General features: G+C 35.1%; 1 protein-coding gene and 1 long non-coding RNA gene across 2 annotated transcripts in view; both read left to right on the top strand.

The window, feature by feature from the left end:
- The window catches only part of AUTS2 (activator of transcription and developmental regulator AUTS2), a 617,139-nt gene that overhangs the window by 29,345 nt on the left and 566,543 nt on the right, over window positions 1-21,251 (top strand). The window lies entirely within an intron of this gene.
- On the top strand, window positions 8,058-8,854 carry LOC128472933 (uncharacterized). The gene is made up of 2 exons (XR_008346224.1): window positions 8,058-8,274; window positions 8,386-8,854. It is a non-coding gene; the product is annotated as an uncharacterized LOC128472933 (long non-coding RNA).

Here is a 21,251-nt window from a genome sequence, read left to right as displayed (position 1 = left end):
TAATGTATGAGAAGCTTAGTCTGCCCTGTATAGTATATTGTTAAATCAGTGAGATTTTATCCTTTTAATTAAGCATTATACAAGGACAGTTTAGGCTTATCGCTGGATAAACCTGATAGCCCTGCATAATGAATACAGAAGTCAAGGAGCTGAAACACAACTGTCCTGCAAACTCTCATGATCTCTCAATTAAATTGAAATAATGTGTCACGTTTAATATTTTAACCCAAAATGCTGTTTTTTTTCCTCCCAAAAGTAATAAAATGCCAGTTTTGAGCTGCCTTTGATTTGTTGTAGTCATCTGCTCATTAATGGATCTGACTTAGCTGTTTTATATTCTGAAAGCCTAGGCAGCGTCGCGAATGTTCCTTACAAATCCGCCGGGTTTGTAAACATAATTTTTAATCAATTGTCTTTATTTTGCTATTGATTGCCAAGCAGAAATACTTCACTCATGCAAAATCAATTGTTCCGTAAACGAGTGAGGAAACATGACGAGATTTAGAGGAAAACAGAGCATTTTCCACTCTTGATCTTTGCCTGGATCTTCCATCTGCTCCGTGCATTTTTCTATATCGAGTTGCGGAATGAATTGTAAAGCACACCACGTAAGTATGGGAAATCTTGCTGTGAGCGGGGAATCTATTGTGCAACAACCAATACATAGTGCTTTGCTAAATAGCGTTTAGTATTACACTTGGAATGTCTTAAGGAACACTCTCTAGAGCTATTTGAGTGAAATAAAAATGATTCCCTTTGAAAACAATTTTAAGTACGACAGTTGTAATTTAGGCAGTGGCTGTGCCAATGTAATGATGTGTTCCAGTGTTTAAGCAGAACAGTTTGTTCTACAGGTGTAAGTTTTGTTCCAAGACCACTTTTCTCCCTAAATAGTTATACGGATCAATTAAAATATGCCATTTAATCAGTTGTATAAGTATGGGTCTTGATACTGACTAACACCATAATCATCCAGTAAATTGAAACAAAGCCTCGGAGAAATGGAAAAGTATGTGAAATGTTTGCCTTTAGAAAATATTTGGTATTGCCTGGCAGCAGCCCCCTTGCACAGTGGTTGTATCTAGAAGGCTGCTTACCTACAGTGCAAGCAACATTACCCAACATTAAGTTATTACAATCAATCTTAGTATCTTTGCACATTTTAGATTACATCTTGATAAAGGTCCGATATTTGGACCAAAGCATTAAGGATGTTCTGTCGAACGTAATAAATTACAGTCCCTATGGAAAAATGCACAGCGGAGGTGCAAGGCATGTGAACCAGCAGTGTTTCTCATCAACAGAACATAATGTTTAGGTCCAGATATTGGACCTTTATCAAGATGATTTTCTATCATTACAAGTCCCGTGAGTGCGCACTTATTTTGGGTTATTTTTTATTGGCTGTGCTGCACCTGGGTGTTAAGAACTTTTGTTTCTGAATTCATACTCAAACTAAGATTTTTAAGTGAAACGTATTGTCATTCCTTTACCAAAGTGCTAGATCATAATAGATTGCTGAAATCATATCTAGCGATATCATCAGTGTAGATCCACAGCTATACCGGAGGCTTGCCTGCTGCCCTTTAATGGATTACAGCTTGATGCACAGTCCTTATTTGGATGACTTTTTAAAGCATGTTCTAATGATTATTCATATTAAAGAGGGAAGACTGGAAAAGATTCAAGTGAATGTGTGCTAAAATACTACAGTTTATTTGAAAGCCAAAATAAATCCCTTCCATTATTACTGGCATGCATTTTTTCCTTATTAAAAGGTCGTTGATCTTACTGTTACAGTTTCCTCGTAAGAAACACTGCTGGTTCACCTACCTCGGACCTCCCCGTTGCGTTTTTCCATTGGGACTGGAATTAATCCCAGCTGCCACCTGTCCATGCCACTGGCACACAAGCTATCTGTCAATTTTTTTTTTTAAGTCTATCCTTGTTAGACAGACATAATAAGATCTGTAAACCATTACTGTGTTCGTAAACAAACCTTCCTCCGGCAGGCATCTTAACCTTGGAGACCTGCATTATTTAAATGCTGGAAAGTCAGGTGAGATATATTTTATGCTGTAGTTTTACAAATAACTCATTTCAGGCATCACAAGTTATTCTGAAAACAACGATACTGCTAATCTGTTGTTTAAAGCAGAGGTGTTGTATCCCAAAACCTATATGTGGCATACCTTTAATGTGATCACTCTTTTTATATTTGGCAATGTCTGCAATTAAAAATATATATTTGTGCTGTTGTATTAAATACATCCCATATTTAATCCCTTAATGACAAAGCCCATACATGTACGGGCTCAAAATGCATTGTTTTCAATGGGTTTAGGGACCGCCCATTGTCCTTAAGGGGTTAAAAATGTTATCATGTCATTGATATTTAAAGGACAGAGAGAATTACAAAACAATTACAAGATCACCCTTTTTTAAGTGTAATCTTACAGATTCCCATATTTTCTCTCCAGATGCCAGGCCTAGTAAGAGCTAAAAAATGACTAATTGTGATGTATCAGCAGGGGGCTACTCATTAAGAGGTCATCTGTGACTTCTTGACCATCACCGACAAAACATTTCGCTGCACTTATTGCTGCTACTGTTATGTTTATGCATGAGGGTGTTTGTCTTCTAAGTTTTTTGTTTAAGATTCAAACTTGAATCACCAACTAGCCATATGTTTTCAGATTTTAACTTGAAGTTGAAAATTGAATTGATGTCATCAGTGTACCGCAGCATTAATTACATTTTTATTACATTTTAATGTAATTTATATATCAGCATATCCACAAAGTATTGGGAAACACCATTGGTTATATTTCTTATTTACATCATTTATATCATAACTATAAAAGGATCATAATCTCTGCTTGTAAAAGACCACTGTCTATACATACCTCATAATTAATGTGTGGTCAGCTGTAAAAGCTCATAAAGCAGAGACATAACAATATCAAGGTCATGCTTCCCACTGATCTAGTTACGGGAGTTGGGTTTTGACTGCAACTCCACATATGAGACATGATATGATTAAGATTACTATAAAAGGTATAAGTGAAATGGTGGACAGCATTGCATCAGGAATCATAGATAATCCCACCTTCCAGAGTTATATATTGTTTGATGTATTTTGGTCACTTTAGATGCATTTTGGGACTATCTAGAGTTGAGATGCTGATCTTCAATGGTTTGGTGACTCCAACAAGTCCACTATTCAGACCTAAGTACAAGGTTTACTATAAATTAGGTTAACGGCCTTTGAAAAAGTACAATGGTTTATATGGAAAACTACGAGGTGTCAGTTTTAAGAACATTGCTGTCAATATTTTTTGTGTCATGTGTGTGTTCTTTTCAGTGTTTTCAGTGGCTGAAAACTCCTAGTACTGTACATACTGTATGTCCTGGTTCTGCTTGCACTAAATTTAGTGAGTGGGGATGCTGGGAGAACTCACCGTTTTCTAAGCAGTCCCTACCGACATTTTATGTATTATTACCTTCATTTATTTTTTGTGTATTGATAAGTGTACATTCATTTCATGTTTGGGGATTTTATGTAGTCAAGCTTTATATAAAATACCCAATTTATTCTTTTATATACATAATTTTCACAGCTAGGCACCCTTGAGAAGTCAACATACAGCCTCGCATGTAATTTAACAGTTGTATTAAAAGGGCATTTTATCAAGTTGAGGTATATGGTGATGTCCCATAAGTCAGCAGAATCAGCAGTCTTTTGTTGCGTTCTCTTTGCTTTGGTATTTACTTGCATAAGCATTGATAGATCATCATCCGGATAAAACAAACTCCAAACCCCAGACATATAATAAGTAATCATTATTCAGTAAGCTGCAGACGAAGACCAGACACAAAGAGTGTGTGTACGGCTAAGTATGGTCACATTTATATTACGCTAACTAAATCGAATTTCTCTCTCCTTTTAGGGCATATAGTTATTAATGTGTACTGAAAGGGAAAAAAAGATACCATGGGCTCAAGCATTATGTAGATAATTAGATGGGAAAGGCAGCAACCTGAACTTAATTGCAATTTTACAATGAAACAACACACCAGCTGTTTTCCAAATGATCATGGTTGCTCTGATTCTATTTTTCATTCTGTGATTCCTGTTTAATTTTCTTAATACTTATCCCATCAGTACATCACAAAATATCTTTGAGATGCATTTTAGCTTTCATGCCAGAAAAAAAACATATATATATATATATATATATATATATATATTATTATTATTATTATTTATTTATTTTTTTACATATTATTCCTTAATAAGAGCATGCAGCACACAAGGCCCAGCAAGTAAGACTTAATTGTGTGTTTTTAAGCAATCACATTTATTCTTTCTTCGCAGGTTCAACCCTTTTTCTTTTTGTCTTAAAAGTTTATCCACTGGTTGTGCATCATCAGTACAAGCCAAGAGAATTATACATTCTATGTGTTTATGTCCAGTGTATACTATGAAAGAAGCCATCTTAACTCCCTATTCTCAGGAGATGCATGATTATTCCTCCTCAATCAGTTATGTCCTGTTGATCACTTAAGCCGGCCAGTGGGAAAATTGATTAAGTGATGCTAGATTTGCCACACTGGGACACATATAAATTTACCTGAAGTAATTGTTTAAATTAAATGCCTCCTAAACAATGAGTGAGACCAAAAAAGGCACAAATGAAATGTAGTTTTAATCATCAAGTATAATTACGCTATAAGCTTTGATGACAGTGTTTTCCATTTAATGCCGTCACCCTCTTTTGTGTCCTTTTCAAAATATGTGCATTTATTACACATCAGTTGCGCAACACTTTTTATTAAAAAAAATATTGTTGGCACTGAGATATACCTTGAGATGCCTGGAAACCCATTCTTCAATTTTGTTTAAATAAATATCCCCGGGCGCCCTATTCTGACTGCCTTCCTAAGTTTTTATCCTCTCACTGATTTCCAATATTTTAACATGAAGTGAATTTCAGTAGTTAAGGAGCAATTAAAACGGGAAGCAGAAAATAGCGGATGAGAGTCTATCATTGAAGGCACACTTCAGAGAGAGAAAGGAAATAGCTGTGATTTATGGGATCATCTCTTCTCTGCCTCGCTTTAAAGGCTTCATTTTACGAGATGCTAAAGAAATGCTGATTGTCACGAGAAACTATTAAAGGCTGCCGAAAATATCAGATGAATGAGCAACAAAGGAAGTTAATTACGAACAGTGATTATTCTGATATAACAATTATTGGATCATTAAATGTTTATGACCTCTTATGCACCTCTCCTGTCTGTTTTATTTTTTTCTAACTATGGGAAATGTGGCAAAAAGCAAGATAACGGATTTCAACACACAGTAGAAATTTTTTTTAATCCTCAATTTGTCATTTTAGTTAGTATTTTGGTGATGTATGTATAAATATGTATAAAGAAAAGCACAGGTTAAGGTAAGTGGACAGCCAAGGAATACCACAATTACCGTATTTGCTCGATTATAAGACAAGGTTTTTTCCAGAGCAAATGCTCTGAAAAATACCCCTCGTCTTATAATCGAGGTCGTCTTCTAATCAGACCTCATTCTGCTGGGGCCGTACTGCTTACCGTGCTTTGGTCGCGATCAGCGTGTGTGCCACTAGCAGCAGGAGAACAGCAGCAGGAGCACAGTCCTCACATAACTCTGCCTTGGCTTGATAGGAGTGTGATTGCTGTTAGCAGTTATATTATATTATAGCCCCATGATATGCCTTTTAACCCCCTATATGCCACTCTGGCATATAGGGGGTTAAAAGGCATATCATGGGGCACAGTGGCATATAGGAAGGTATAATACATTTCTGGAGGCAGAGTGGCATATAGAGGGTTAAAAGGCACATCATGGGGCAGAGTGGCAAAAAGGGGGGTATAAGGCATTTCTGGGGGCAGAGTGGCAAGCCTGGGGGCAGATGTGCATAACTGGGGGGGGGCAGGTTGGCAAATAAATGGAAATAAAAATATATATTTTTCTCAATCATAGCTTTTATTAAATATGAAAATTAGTTTACATGAATTAATATTTACTAGTAAAACTTTTTTCCTATATATTTTTTTCCTTATATTCAGGCTTTTTGTTTTTTTCCTAAATTAATATTTTGATTTTGGGGGACGTCTTATAATCAGGATCGTCTTATAATCGAGCAAATACGGTAATATGGATTTTTGGAACATCATATTGGGAGTAACCAATGTATGTTCTTAAACAATGTTAGTGCATACATGTAGATTGTCATGAATGTTTTTTTCCATAAGGTACAAGGAGGGCCCATGATTACCATAGTAAACTCGGCTATGGCTTGTTTTTTTCACATCAAGTGATGAGCTGAGTTACAAAGTTGATTGGATCATCTCTTGTTGTGTCAAATACTAATTAAATACATTTTGTAGACGAATAGCCACCTTACAAATATATGATGTTTGATCAGCCATTAGCAGTGTGGGCATGACTTCAAGAACCTGGTCCAGAGAAGAAACGTAACTGTTGATGATGGGGTGCTGAAATCCCCCCCCCCCCGTGTCTAGAGCTTAAAGCTGTTTCAGATCAGAGTATTTTATGGATGAGGGACCCATGTACTGACAGCATGTACATGGTATCAGATAACCCTGTACACTTTTTTATACCATAATGAAATTGTACATTACTATTGCAAGGACTACATTCAGAACAAAGTGTACATTGTTTGTAGAAAACCAGTTTCATTTATGGCTAATGTGGATGTATCAGATGTTAAAAAGATTGAATGGTTCACCATTAACTATAAAGGCATTTATGCAGCCTGCTTTATCGCGAGCTAACAGAATCAATAGAACAATATGTGATATAATAGGGAGTAAAGAAAGATGATAGGTAGACATTACAACACAGATACAGATACCTCCAAAATTCACTGTAATATACTCAACTCTGCTGCAATTATATTAGCTCCCTAGGGTGTATTCACTAATCTGAGAGTCATGTAAAAAACCCTCCCCCTGGGTCCTAAAATCATCAAAATTCTACACAAAATCTAATTTACATATGATGGATGTGCCTAATATAAGTGACTGACACTTGAATACCCTATTTTCTTTGTTGTCTGTTACACTAAACCTACCCAGACATATGTCCAGTTTTTTGGCAACAAGTGTCCATGCAAGGACACCAGTCACCAATCGAGATCTGTGGAAGTCACTGGTTTCTCTGGAGCTTCTATTTATGCTTTTTGTGCTATTTCCATTTACTATTATTTATTTATTTTGAAGAGCTGTACAATGTATACCTGCAAACTACCTGCAATATTCCAAGTGAGCCTTTTCACTATGAATATGGTTAATATACCTTACATATCCTTTATTTCCCCTGGGTTTTGTTGCTTCTAAATTTAACTATTTGTGCAGTAGTATGTCAAGCTTTAAAAGACTTACATTTGTTTCAATTGTTTTAAATTTGTTCATAATTTTTTTTTCTAATAAAGAATTAAAAAAAAAAAAAGTTATTGTTTCCTGCATGTTACTCTACACACACATACACACTTTGATTTGACATTGATCAAAAATAAATGAGAGTTTTGGACATCACTATTAGGACATCACTATATGTTCCCAATAACATATCAATGTTCCCAAAAAGCATTTACGCTAACTTTACAAAAAATATTTCAATATTCTTTTCAGTAGCTTATACAACTAAAATGATAAAACGTTATAAATGAAAAGGTATTTTTTTTAAAAAAATCAATGCTTTCTTAAAGTAGGTCTATTAACAGAAAACACTATAATAACTGATTTAAAAATTAACTTCAGTATGAATTTAGTTTTTAAGTAAGTATTTTAAGAAATCCATAATAAAACATATTTTATAATGGAGGAAAGAAAGTTAGTTGATGAGTGCTTGCAAATTGGCAATTGGTAACCCTAGTGTGCAAGTTTAATGTTAACCCCTTAATGACAAAACCTGTACATGTACGGGCTCAAAATGCATTGTTTTCAATGGGTTTAGGGACCGCCCATTGTCCTTAAGGGGTTAAACTATGAAAAAGGTAAAATGTGTAGGTACATTGCATTATTTATGGATCACAGTGTCAGCTTGTTGTGATTGTGACCTTTATCAGATGCTAATCTGGGAATTTGCTTAGTGTTTGTTAAACATTTTCATTCCTTGACATTTTTTATGCATTATAAAAAAAAAGGCAAATCCCAGTAAGTCTGTCCTCCAAGAAGAGCTGAGCTGGCCCCGTATAATGCAAAGTTAAAGTGGTAAAAATGATTTCAACAACTACATTATCTATGCATTATGCAAGGCCAGGTCCTTCTTTCAGTAGATGCTCACTTTGGTTGGCCCTTCATAATACATAGTGAAACCAGGGTGTCAAAATGGTTTGCTCTCCTTAAATATTCAATAATCTCCTGATTGTAAAACATGCCTAATTATACTTACATTTAATTAGAATGGAAAACTCTTAGTGTCTATTACAAAGCTGCTCTTAGTGCCTAGTGCAAAGTCTTATTATAAAATCAGTTATCAAGAAGAGTCTCTAATATCCAAAACAGTACCTGTGATGCCAATCATAATGAGATATATTGTTACTTTTATAGAAAAGGAAAAAAAACTCCATTGCTATGATAACTAATGGTCTATTATTTTCAATTGGTACACAGCTATATATAATAAATCACTTCATTATTTGGAGGGCAGATATGAGAGTTGGTTAACCATGCATCTGAAGGTGACATTGTAGGATGTGTGGATCCTAAAACTACAAAATGTAAAATGAAGAATTTTGCCCATTGAAAATGTTCTTTCTTTTCCGAGTCATATTCGAAGCAGACATACTGTATAACAATATACAGCTGGGTGAGGTATGATAACCTGCTAGAGATCGTTATCTTTCCAAAAGCAATATAAACATTATATTGGGGGAAAAGCCATGACCAACCCCAGTTGTAAACTAAGCTTGACTTTCTCATAGAGTAGGTACCTGGCATATCAGAAAGTACTGATAAATTAAAATAACCACAACCATTTATCCATGGAAATAAATAGTCTGCTGTCCTTGACGTTTCATTTCAACTTTATTTAATTTATTTATTTTTATTTATTTGAGAAAATGTGCATCATGTAAAGGTAAAAGGAGATGGTTGTGATACTCTGGAAAACAAGAAGTAGAACCAGGAGAAAGAAAACAAAAAAAGACAGAAGGGGGTCCAGATACAGTGCTATTTTTTATTGAAAAAAATAATAAATATTGCATTTTGTTCCGTGTGCACAGTAGCCACGATAGGCAAGTGCATTCAAACATCAGTTGAGCCATGGGAAAAGTTCTGTTGTATGACAGTAGCAATTTACGAAACAAGTATGACCTCTAGAAAAGGTAATTGGTTTTATGTATTTATTGTCTGTACAGAAGCTTAAAAACATATTTTATTAATGGCCTCATTGCATTAAAATCTAATTTGGAAGAAGGCTACTGTTTTATCTGAGTATTAAATATTGACATTTAAAAGCCTCAATTAGATGGCATTGTATAACAGAGAAGCTTTGTTTATCTGCCGTAAGAACACTGGTCGATTGAGAGACACAAAGGGACATCATTTATATTTGTCTCAGGAGCCGGTTTGGTCTTCCCAGCTATACAGATAATGGAAACTATTTATTTGGATGTTACATAAACCTGTATTTTGTCTAACCTTGAAACATATATATTTTATTATTATTTGACTAAACAAAACAGTAATATCTGAATGACTTGGTACGGAGTTGCAGTTCATACCCATCATAGATGGATCTTTTTTCAACATAGTTTCGTCTTTATGAAACTTTAAGGTGATATGACATGCATTACTGCTGTTTTCTTTTCTTTCCTAGTAAAAAGCTGTCTTAAAAAGCAATGAAAACTTTTATTACTATCACTAAGGATTTGAGTTAGTAGTAGGTGAACAAATGAAGAATGTCACTATATATATTTTATATTATTTTATTATTATATAATTAAATAATATATAATATAATCGGCACTGTCAATAGGCATTAATAGATGAAAACTTTATTTCTGCTTGCAGCACTCCTTACTTATGTGGTCCATAAGTTACTATATGGCTCAGGAAGTGCTTATCAGTTTTATTATCTGTAACACTGAATATTTAATATAGACTTTTGTAAATATAAAAAAAAAACCTATAATAAAGAGTTATTGCCTTCTGCTACAGTGAACATGTCAGGACTCATATGTATTCCATTATGGAGTGTGTCAGAGAGTCTGGTGCTCATTCTTTAATGGAAAGCTGTGATTTTTATGAGGTTATATGAGAAATCAAACTTTGGGGCTTAGTTAAGGATCGTTGCTTTGCCAGAGCCAAAAGCTGATTTATTCAGCAGCAGTAAAACATTTGTAAGCGTTCATCGAATCACGATTGCATGTTATATATGTCATTGAATATAAATGCTCACAAAGTCAGTTTTGAAATCATTCTAATGCCAGTTTTGTGATCATATTTAAATCGGCAAATCCTGTTCTAGCCGTGTCAATGCTGATATGGAAGATTCAAGCACAGATGTAGTCTGCAATTTCTTGGCACAAACTAGAAAAAAGAAAAAGACAAACAAATAGTTATAAATTGATCGTGAATGTTGCTAAATGTGGAATTTTTCCCCGTCAGAATAAAAAAGGAAATAATAAGTAATGTTATTACATTCAGTGATTTGGGGAAACTCTACACCATTTAGAAGAGCACAATGAAACGTTTTTGGGTTTTTTCCCCGAAAAGTAATCTTTTTACAGATAACAAAGCTATATTCTCTGTATTAATATTTTTGGCTTGCTCAAACCCTTAACGCAACCGCACTTTCTCCTGCCTCCTATAAATCTCAGTATTGGGAGTGCTTGCAGTTATCCCCATTATGTGGCATTAAGACTAATGAGTTCTGTAATTATTTACGTGCAGGCAACATTGCTGGATTATTTTTAAGAGCAAAACTGCCAAATTCTATTTATTCGAGGAATATTTTAAACACACGTAAATGAAAGACTACTTATTCAATAGTTACCCTGCATATGTTGTCAGCTTTTCTACTAAATAAGCCAATACACAAAATGTCTTATTACTAGGGAGACCTAGAGAGCTGAAATTATCCATACAATGGATTACTCATAGTTATAAATCTGGATTCGGTAAACTGAATTTCTAATTGTTTTGTCTCTCTATTAATACTGAAAAGTACTTTGTAAAATTGGTTAGCTATAATTATGTGTAAAGCAAAAAACGCCCTATATGGAGAATAATTTTATTGTTTTGGTATTTCATGTATTATAGTTTAAGGTTAAATACAGGATGCTATTTTGAGATGATTATGGGGGGTTAAATATAAAAAGAGCTCCTGGTGCCACATTTGAAAATTAATTATAACAAGCAAAGGAATTATAACAAGCAAAGGAACATTCCTACCAAAAAGAGCTTTCCAATTACTGTGGAGATAAAAAGTCTACACGCCCCTTTTAAAATGCCAGGTTCTTGTGATGTTAGAGAATGAGACAAAGATAAATCATGTCAGAACTTTTTCCACCTTTAATGTGACCTATAACGTGAACAATTCAATTCTAAAACAAACTGAAATCTTTGAGGGGGAAAAATTTAAAAAAACCTCACAATAACCTGGTTGCATAAGTGTGCACACCCTCCTATAACTGGGGTTGTGGCTGTGTTCAGACTTAACCAATCACATTCAAACTCATGTTAAATAGAAGTCATTACAAACCTGCCATGATTTAACGTGACTCTGATTTATCACAAACAAAGTTCAGCTGTTCTAGTAGGATTTACCTGACATTTGCTTAGTTGCATCTCAGAACAAAAGCCATGGTCTGCAGAGAGCTTCCAAAGCATCAGAGGGATCTCATTATTGAAAGATATCAGTCAGGAGAAGGGTATAAAATAATTTCCAAAGCATTACATATACCATGGAACACAGTGAAGACAGTCATCATCAAGTGGAGAAAATATGGCAAAACAGAAACATTACAAAGAACTGGACGTTCCTCCAAAATTGATGAAAAGAAGAGAAGAAAACTGGTCAGGGAGGCTTACAAGAGGCCTACTGCAACATTAAAGGAACTGCAGGAATTTCTGGCAAGTACTGGCTGTGTGCTACATGTGACAACAATCTCCCGTATTCTTCATATGAATGGGCTATGGGGTAGGGTGGCAAGACGTAAGCCTTTTCTTTCAAAGAAAAACATCCAAGCCCAGCTGAAGTTTGCAAAAACAGTTCCAAATACCAGGCAATTTTGGCACAAAACCTTCAGGCATCTGTTAGGAAGATGAAGAGGAAGTTCACCTTTCAGCATGACAGCAACCCAAAGCACACATCCAAATCCACAAAAGCATGGCTTCACCAGAAGAAGATTAACGTTTTGGAATGGCCCAGACCTGAATCCAATTGAACATCTGGGGGTTGATCTGAAGAGGGCTGTGCACATTTGGAGCGCTTTTGCAAAGAAGAGTGGACATATACTGCAACATCAAGATGTGCCATGCTAATAGACTCCTACCCAAAAAGACTGATTGCTGTAATAAAATCAAAAGGTGCTTCAACAAAGTATTTCAGCTTGTTTTGCAATTGAATTGTTCACATTAAAGGTAGAAAAAGTTCTGACATGATGTATCTTTGTCTCAGTGTTTAAAATCACAAGAACCTTGCATTTTAACAGGGGTGTGTAAACTTTTTATATCCACTGTATATCCGCCTATATAAGTGTTGGCCAACATAGCATCTGAAACTAAGTGTCTCTTTATAAGTAAAGTCCAATTTTGAAACCCACGTTCCACTGTACCTCTTCCCCCCCTGGAAGCCCCAAATGTTTCATGGGTAGGAGATCAGCCTTAGTTAGTCAAATATAAAGAATACAAATATTTCACACAAATCCAATGGGTCAGCAACACTGCACATCCACAAATCATCCACCTAATCCATACCAATGGGTGAGTATAAATTATTATTTATTCAGCCTTTAATAAATAGCAGGACAACAAACTGGACACGCTTAACCTAGTCACTCCAGCTCATTGTTCTCTAGCTGAGACCAACATTGTAGCCATGGTTTCAAGTGGTTTTCTAGAATCTCAGAATTGCCACCTGGCCACCCGTACTATACAGTCAAAAGCACTGTTGTTTCGTTGAAATACCCTTACTAGTTTGTTTCCTTGGACTTATGTAGAGCAAGGTTCCTAGCCAAAAAAGTCCATATCATTATCTTCAGCAAATCCAACTTACTAGTATGGAATGCAGGATACATTTAGTGTTTTTAAATAATGCATTATAAGCATTCTTCAGTCTGTAAGTGCTTTTATAATGAGTGTGTGTGAAGAGTTTAATGGGAGCAGATTGCTTTTCATGACATTATAGAGTGACTAATTGTGACAGTGTTGAGCAGAAATATGTTAACGTTTGCTACATAGACACACTGCTGAATTTAGGTAAATGCTTTGATGGCTGCAACATAATAAGCAATGAATGAAATAGATAAACAAGAGATGGGGGGGGGGGTTGTTTAGGAAGAGCCTGTCCATTTAAATCTGATCTTCGCTTTTCCAAAATTCTTCATTTTACAGTTAGGTATGCCAAATAAATCAATGTAACCTTTTCTGTTGCTGTTTAAAGAATAAGTAATAAATACATTTTAAGGAACCCACCGTATGTCTATGGCGTGGAAGCAGCCATCATCATTCCTCCTCATTAAGTAATTGCCCCTTGCACATTATGAATTAGACATGGACTCACACATGTCCAGTTACATATTACACCATATAGGAAGGTGTCTATTCTGACTCAAGGTCATCATTGTCCTCCAGTTGGATATGGCTCCAGCTGGGTGAGCCAAAGAAAGAGCTACAGGGCGGACAATTAACCGTACACCAGTCTTGCCACCATTTTGTCACGAATCTCAGCTTCCCCAGCTTTATTATTATGTTTTACTTAACTAGATATATAATCTTGCTATTTTTCACAACACTGGGGAGATGCTATAGTTTAACTGAATTATTTATTCTAAATCCAAATTAAATAAAATCTTATAATAAACATACTAGATACCTGTTTCCATGTCTCATAAGAATGCCCCGTCAGTCATTTTGTAAATGTATTTGTACTTTTGATAAAAGCAAAAGAATGTATCCCACAATCTCAATATATCTGGTTCAGATTGAATAAGGCATGATTTAAAGATTAAAGATGTTGTTCCACAAAGAGAAAACTCTTTACCTAATGTTTCAGTTTGTCTTAGTCTGCCAATTCTAGTTTTGTCAGCCCTTTGAATATATGTATTGTAATGCTGCCTAAACTGGTGGCTCTATATAAATATAATAATAATAATAATAATTACACTCTCGGGTATGTTAGGAAAACACACCATAGCATCACCATAGCATCATTTTTTTCATTGTGTACACCTACATTAAAAAAAGAAAATGTAAGATTATGGGACTGTATCTTCTAGTTTAATGTTACAAAATGTAACGTTAATGACTTATTTTGGTGTCGTCCTCTGGTTTGAAATCAATAAATGCGTTTTTTTTTTTTATCTTTTTCTTTTCTTTATTATGGATCAGATGGAGTTACCATGCTGATCTTTTATCAAATTGAACTAAAATTACTTGGAAGAATTTCATTCCGGGTCTTTATTCTCAGCACAGGGGTTTAGGTAATAGGACTGGACTAAAATGAGCAGAACATACCTAGGCAACTCTTGATTAGATTAGATTAAATCGGAATGGTTAAAGCGTCTGGAGCTTGCACTGTGTAAGGTACATAATAATGGCTTTGATAGTACCTTAAATCCTATTAGATCTGTTAATCTTATTGGAGAACGCATTCCAGGTCTGCAGAAACTGCCTTGCTTTAATACTCTCTCGCTGTCTGCCTAATCCATTAAGGTGAGCGAAGGCTGAAAGTAGAAGAGACCTGCTCTAAATTGAAACATTTACAAAGTGAGTTTCATCTTTGCCTCTAGCCAGCCCAGCGAAAGCCCTGGAAATGCATTTAGTAGAATGCCATAGACCATATTTACACTGGTATCCTAGACTGAGGCACACGGTACATAGTGCCTCTTAATTGGTTTCAGAGCACACTTTATGGAGAATAATTAATGTGATTATTTTAACAATATTGTACAATATAATTACCACTATCGTAAATTACAGTTTTAGGTTAATTTAGCAATTAGGTTTTAACTGGAGTGGGAAATATATATATGTAATACATAAAATGGTAGTTTATTGCAAATCTTTTCTTGTAAATCATTATTATCAATGCATACCACATTAGATAATACACAACATTAAGGATGAAAGAAACATTGATTTACATGAAGTCACAGAATGGCAATTTCCATATTTCTAAGTGGGTCAGACACGATAACTGTGACTCACCTAAATTAGCACTCAATTTTATACTCATTACTCTTAAAGGTTAGGTTTTTACATGCTTTCCAAGTACTTAACGGAAAAATTGGTGCAAAAAAATGAAGTTTTAAGTTAAATCTAAAGTGTTTCATAGTTTCTAACACCAATGATCATGTATGCAGAAACCCTAATATATACATTTACCAAAATGCAAACTGCAATCAATTCCAGCTGTATCTTTCTAGATATCTTACAAGGCAACTTATTTATCGATTGTAATTTAATGTCATTTTAAATAGAGGAATAAACTGAAATTGATATTTACACACTATTTTGATCTAGTAGGGTATCATGCAAAAAAACCCATCCCCTTGATGCCTATAATTATACCAGCATACATTACAATGGTTTTATTTTTTACTTATAAAGTTAGTCTTTAGTAAATATATCCCAATATCTGTGAATCCTGACACAGGCCAGCAACCTTTATTTTTGGTTATCACAGGCCTGTTGTAGGAGTGAATGAAGAAGGTGTTTTAAGACCTTTCCAGATATGGAGTTGAGTCAACTACATCCTCAAAGATTCCTTGCACACATTAATGTGTGCATGCATGGGACTATAAACCAATTAATTATACTATTCCTCAACATTTGTATTTTTTAAGCGCAATGTTAGCTCAAGAATTTATTCCTTTGGATAAAATGCTAAAATGTTTAAAAAGTCAACTTTTCTAAGATGGAAACTCCAGGTATCTATAACACAGGGCAAAAAGGCTACCAGCCATCATATACACTTTAATACATATGATAGCTGTGTGGTCCCTTTATATTTTGATGTCAGTTTTACACATTTTGCAGAATTCCTTCATATGCGTTTGCTTCTTTCCCCAGCTCAGGAACACTGTGGGCTGGGGTCTGTTCAGACTCATACGCACATATGTGAAAAGCACCCTCAATGATTTCAGTGGGAGTGCTTTCCTGACAATAATTGGCTGCTTCTAGCAGCCAATCAGTGGCAGGAAATGGAGGAGAAAGGCAGCTTTTTGTCCTAACATGTCCCTTGAAGCTGTCCCTTGGTCCTCTCAAGAGCTGCACAAGCCTCTAATTCCTGGTAGGACTGGGGGCCCACTGGAGAAGACTTGCCCATGGAGCCACTAATATTGAAGAACACACTGAATATTCCACAAGTATGCAACTTTCAATTTTTTCTACGAGCTTTCATGCAGTGCTACGGTTTCCCCCTTAGCACTGTGTGTTTGCCGATTTTATGTGTGAAGGAAATTCATCTAGAATAATAAATATTTTATAGGGTCACAGCAACTTCTGTTACTGTGACCCAATAAAATATTTATTATTTAGATTTAGACTTATTCCAAGTTACATTTGCAATAAAATAAAGTTGGTAAAGTACAGATGCTAAATCCTTAAAACTTATTTTAGAGACTGTTCTGGCTAAAGATATTCACAAACCTTATCTATTTTTAACAAAGCAGAACATAGGGTCATTTGAATTTCACTGTTTGTACAAAAATCCAAAGCAAATTACTGTTTGGGGGTTTACAGTCTATGACGATTAACAGAAATCCTACCTGAACTACTGGCCAATCAAAGATTAAAAAAATATTTTAAAAATGTTTTATTAACCCCTTAATGACAAAGCCCGTACATGTAAGGGCTGAAAATACATTGTTTTCAATGGGTTTAGGGACCGCCCATTGTCCTTAAGGGGGTTAAACAAAATGAACTCTTTTGTCCACTAACATGTTCACCTACCACAACTTCTACCTTGGGCAATTAAACCAGCAACATAAATCTTTCCTAAAAGTTGAGTTAGTATACAATGCACTGCAAATTACGGTCTGCACATAAATCATATTTAAACTTCATCACCAAAAAGACTTTAACCCTTCGACAGATACTTATAATTAAACATTTAACGCTATTGAACAAATTAACAAAAAAGTTCTGTTAGATTTAAATATTTATAATATAAAGAATATTTATAGCTTTATATACTACTGGTTATGTCCTGTCTACCCATTGTACAGCGCTATGAAATATGATGACGCAATATAAAAATAAATACTTTTTTTTTGCTTCCAGTATGTGTGTCTCCCAGTCAAGCTGACGTTAGTAAATATTTACAGAAGGTTACTGATATTGTCAAACTCCTGTTTATGTGACTTTCTCACTCGATTTGACAGCAGGTTCAATATCTCAGCCTTTAGCAAACCATTTTGCCTACATTTGTTAATATATGTGGTATTTGTTTGCAAACACTGTACCATGTACCTTCCCGCAACTTCATGAATTTTGGAAGAATATTTTTAGGCAATAACCTTTGTAACATCTTCCTAATTTGTGCAGTAATTATTACGTTTGTTTATAAAAATAAAGCAAAATATTAATGATTGCTGTACACAAACAAATATAAAGAGAGACTTCAACAGAAGCCTTGTTTAGAACTTAATGGATTCTGGCGCACCCTGGGTATATTAGGCACACAGAAGGTGGTTATATCACTAGGGATTGCTATTAATATAAACTACTATTTCACAATACATTGTGTATATTGTCAGTCTGGTTTTTTTGGCCATTTTCCTAATTCCTACATTTTACAGTTGATTATATTAGACAAATATGTATATTACTCTTTACATATTAATATAATATGTTTTATAAATACAAATATAAGTGCAAACTTAATTATGCTTGCCTGTTTGTTAAAGGCATAGAGAACACTTAATCCAGCTGGTTTTACTGCAATACCCGCAGAAACTTTGGTAACATTTTTGACTTTGTGCATATTGTACATAAAATCAACTTAGCAAAAAAAAAAAAATATATATAAAATGATGCAGAGAAAAACTAGTGAGTTCAATTAGAATATGAAGACTATTTTAATTTTATTGAAAACCTAGCAAAGTAATCCCAGTTGCATTACATAAAATGCTTGTCAAAATGGGATACAATCACTAAGCTGATCAAAAAAAACAGTGTTAAATATTTGTATATGAAAATTAGTATGCAGGCGTTCCAAAATGCCATAGTCTTTGTTTCAAACTCCAGAATTTAATCAAAGATAAACAGAAAAATATTTATTTTCGAGATAGCCCCCTTGTTATCAAATTACATGTGATTGTGTAGGGTACATACTTACATACTTACATACTTAATTAAGCTAAAAACACTAAGGACTGCCAGGACTGCCCACAGACGTCGGAGGCGTTCCAGCTGATGTCAGGAGCATTCTCGCTGATGTCAAGGGCTTTCCCGCTGATGTCAGAGGGCACTGGCTTTAAAGGGAAAATGGGCGGAAAGTCAAGACCCTGCTCCAGCGACCCAGAGGATTCGGGTGTTGACCCAGGGAACCAAAGTGGTGCTTCTCCCGGAGTTCTCCGTGTCAAACCCTGAGAGTTCCCACGTATGATGATATTATTTCACCCCGTTTCTGAGCAAAAAGCTCTGAATATTCTTCCTATTCGTGAGGGGGTCTGGCCTCGTTTTTGTGTCTTTTTATGAACCTCAGAAGTACATACTAAATACACATACATACCAAACATTCTGAGCTTTTGGAAAGATCAAGGAAGAAAGAGAGGTAGAGGGGTTAGACTTCCCAGTAAGGACTATCCCTTCCAAAGAAGGGACATTTTGGAGGCATGCTAAACTGAGTTCATGACGATTTGAGTTATGAAGATTTCTTCCTCTGATCTGATAAAATAATACTTAACTTCCAAATAAAAAATATATGTAAAAGCTATGTAGGTAACAATTGCACCCATAACATACTGGTATGGCAGGTGCACATCATGGGTTGTTTATTGTAAAGGTCTTGGATGAGACGCAACATTTGCCAGTGTCCATCTTTCAGATTACTTTTTTGTTGGTTTAGGTGTGCAATTCACAAAATATCTAGCTTACCCAGCAAGCTTACATCTTAGAATCGTTTCATTTGACAGAGGCAATTCAGTTACTTCTGAATACTTACTTTGCAAAATAGATTAGCATTAATATTGTATGTCTTCTTCATACTGGACAAGGAGTGGATATAATCTAATATAAATGCAATAGTTACATTTACTATTATAGAATATTTACTATTATAGAAAAATATCACGTTTTATACTTAATATTTATACTTAATATGCACAGGTTTGATCTCTTGATTGTTATCTGTTCTGCTTTCCATTGTAATTTTGAAGTGAATGGTACATAAATACTGCCTAAATATTTTGAATGAGTGTAAGTGAATTAATCCACTTTACATGAATAAAGGTCAAAGTATGTACTTCATTCCACTTTATCACAGCTTATCTAGGGAGATTTCCCATTTACATCTTTCAATGAGCTTTTAATATACGCAAGGATTTAACGACCCTTACAGCAATGCCAATCAACATATGCAAATCAGCATTTTACGGTTATAGCTACAGAATGCCACATTTACATATTTTGCGTTTGAATATAGACAACGCAACCTGCTGGATTGTATGAAATAACCTTGCCTGATCTGCCTGCACCTTTCCATAACACTCTAATCATTTGCCTAATTATTTGGTGCCCAATTACAAATATGTTCCAGATCTAAAAGGCTTAAGCGTGTGGTGGGTGAATGGACAGTCAATCATGGTTTTCATGTGCTCAGCTAAAAAAATTAAAGCTCTCCAGTGCCCTTCTACCAAAAATTAATAAAAAATGAACCAAATAAACACTGCATGTAAGCAGACCTGTAAAGCAACCTTTAAATAGCTCAGTCTACTTAAGCCTGACCTGGACTAGACTCACTAGGCTAAATGTCTACTACCTTACCCCTGTCAGACACAGCTAAGCCAGGCTCAGGAAGAATCTCCCACAGATAATACATACAAATCCAGTCCACACTTGGCTCAAAGATCTTCCTTGGATGCCTCTAATTGCCCTGGGAGGACAGGGGAACTTCTTCTCTAAGAAGAAGATAGTCTCATGACCCTGACACCCCTACTATAGAAGAATGTGAGCAATTAAGCACTACTGACACATAATTTGCAACCTCCTTCTTCCTCAATCATCCAATATATCTTGCCACTGGTTACCTGCTTGACGTTGTCAATCAGTTGCAGGAAAGTGCATTTACAAAATGGAGTACATGACGATTTAAAGACACCACGCAGCTATCATACGCATTAAAGTACATATGATGGCTGAATTATTCCTTTAAATGTCTATTCCCTGCACCTGTCCCAGGCTTCATCAAAGTCTTAGACTGGATAGTCAATATATATATATATATATATATATATATATATACATACGTTAAGCTTTTCAGAGCTAAACAAAGAAACAACACTTCCATTAAAGAATGGTTTTGATAGTACTTTTATTGTTTTTCCTCTTTATACTGCTAAGGTAATTTTGCATTTATTAAATATTCAACAAAGAATGCACGCTTAGCTTGCTTTCAAATAAAAGTGTATCAAACACCAGATCAAACAGGTCGTAATATGAGATGTACCAGGAACACTTGATATTTTTTGTCTGAGCCATTTTGTATCACTTTAAAGGAATCCTTTTTTTTTTCTCTCGCTATAATAAAGTGGGTGTCGGTTTACTTGCGGAGTGCGAACAACTTGGAATTAGTGTTCGTGCTCGTTATACATGCTTGTAAACTTCAACAGATGGATTTTTGGGATTTTAGCCTGCTGTAATCACACAGTTTTGAATTCTTTGAACTAGGACTATCGTGTTTGTCCACAGAGAAACAGACACTATTAAATACACTGTAAGACACAACATACAGAAAAATATATTATGTTTATTGACCAAATCGTGCAATTGAAGTTCCTTTACCAATTGTTTTT

The sequence above is a fragment of the Spea bombifrons genome, chromosome 2 (genome assembly GCF_027358695.1).
Source record: "Spea bombifrons isolate aSpeBom1 chromosome 2, aSpeBom1.2.pri, whole genome shotgun sequence".
Classification (NCBI taxonomy): Eukaryota; Metazoa; Chordata; class Amphibia; order Anura; family Pelobatidae; genus Spea; species Spea bombifrons.
Note: the sequence above shows the minus strand (reverse complement) of the source record. Positions and strands in the feature narration are given on the sequence as shown.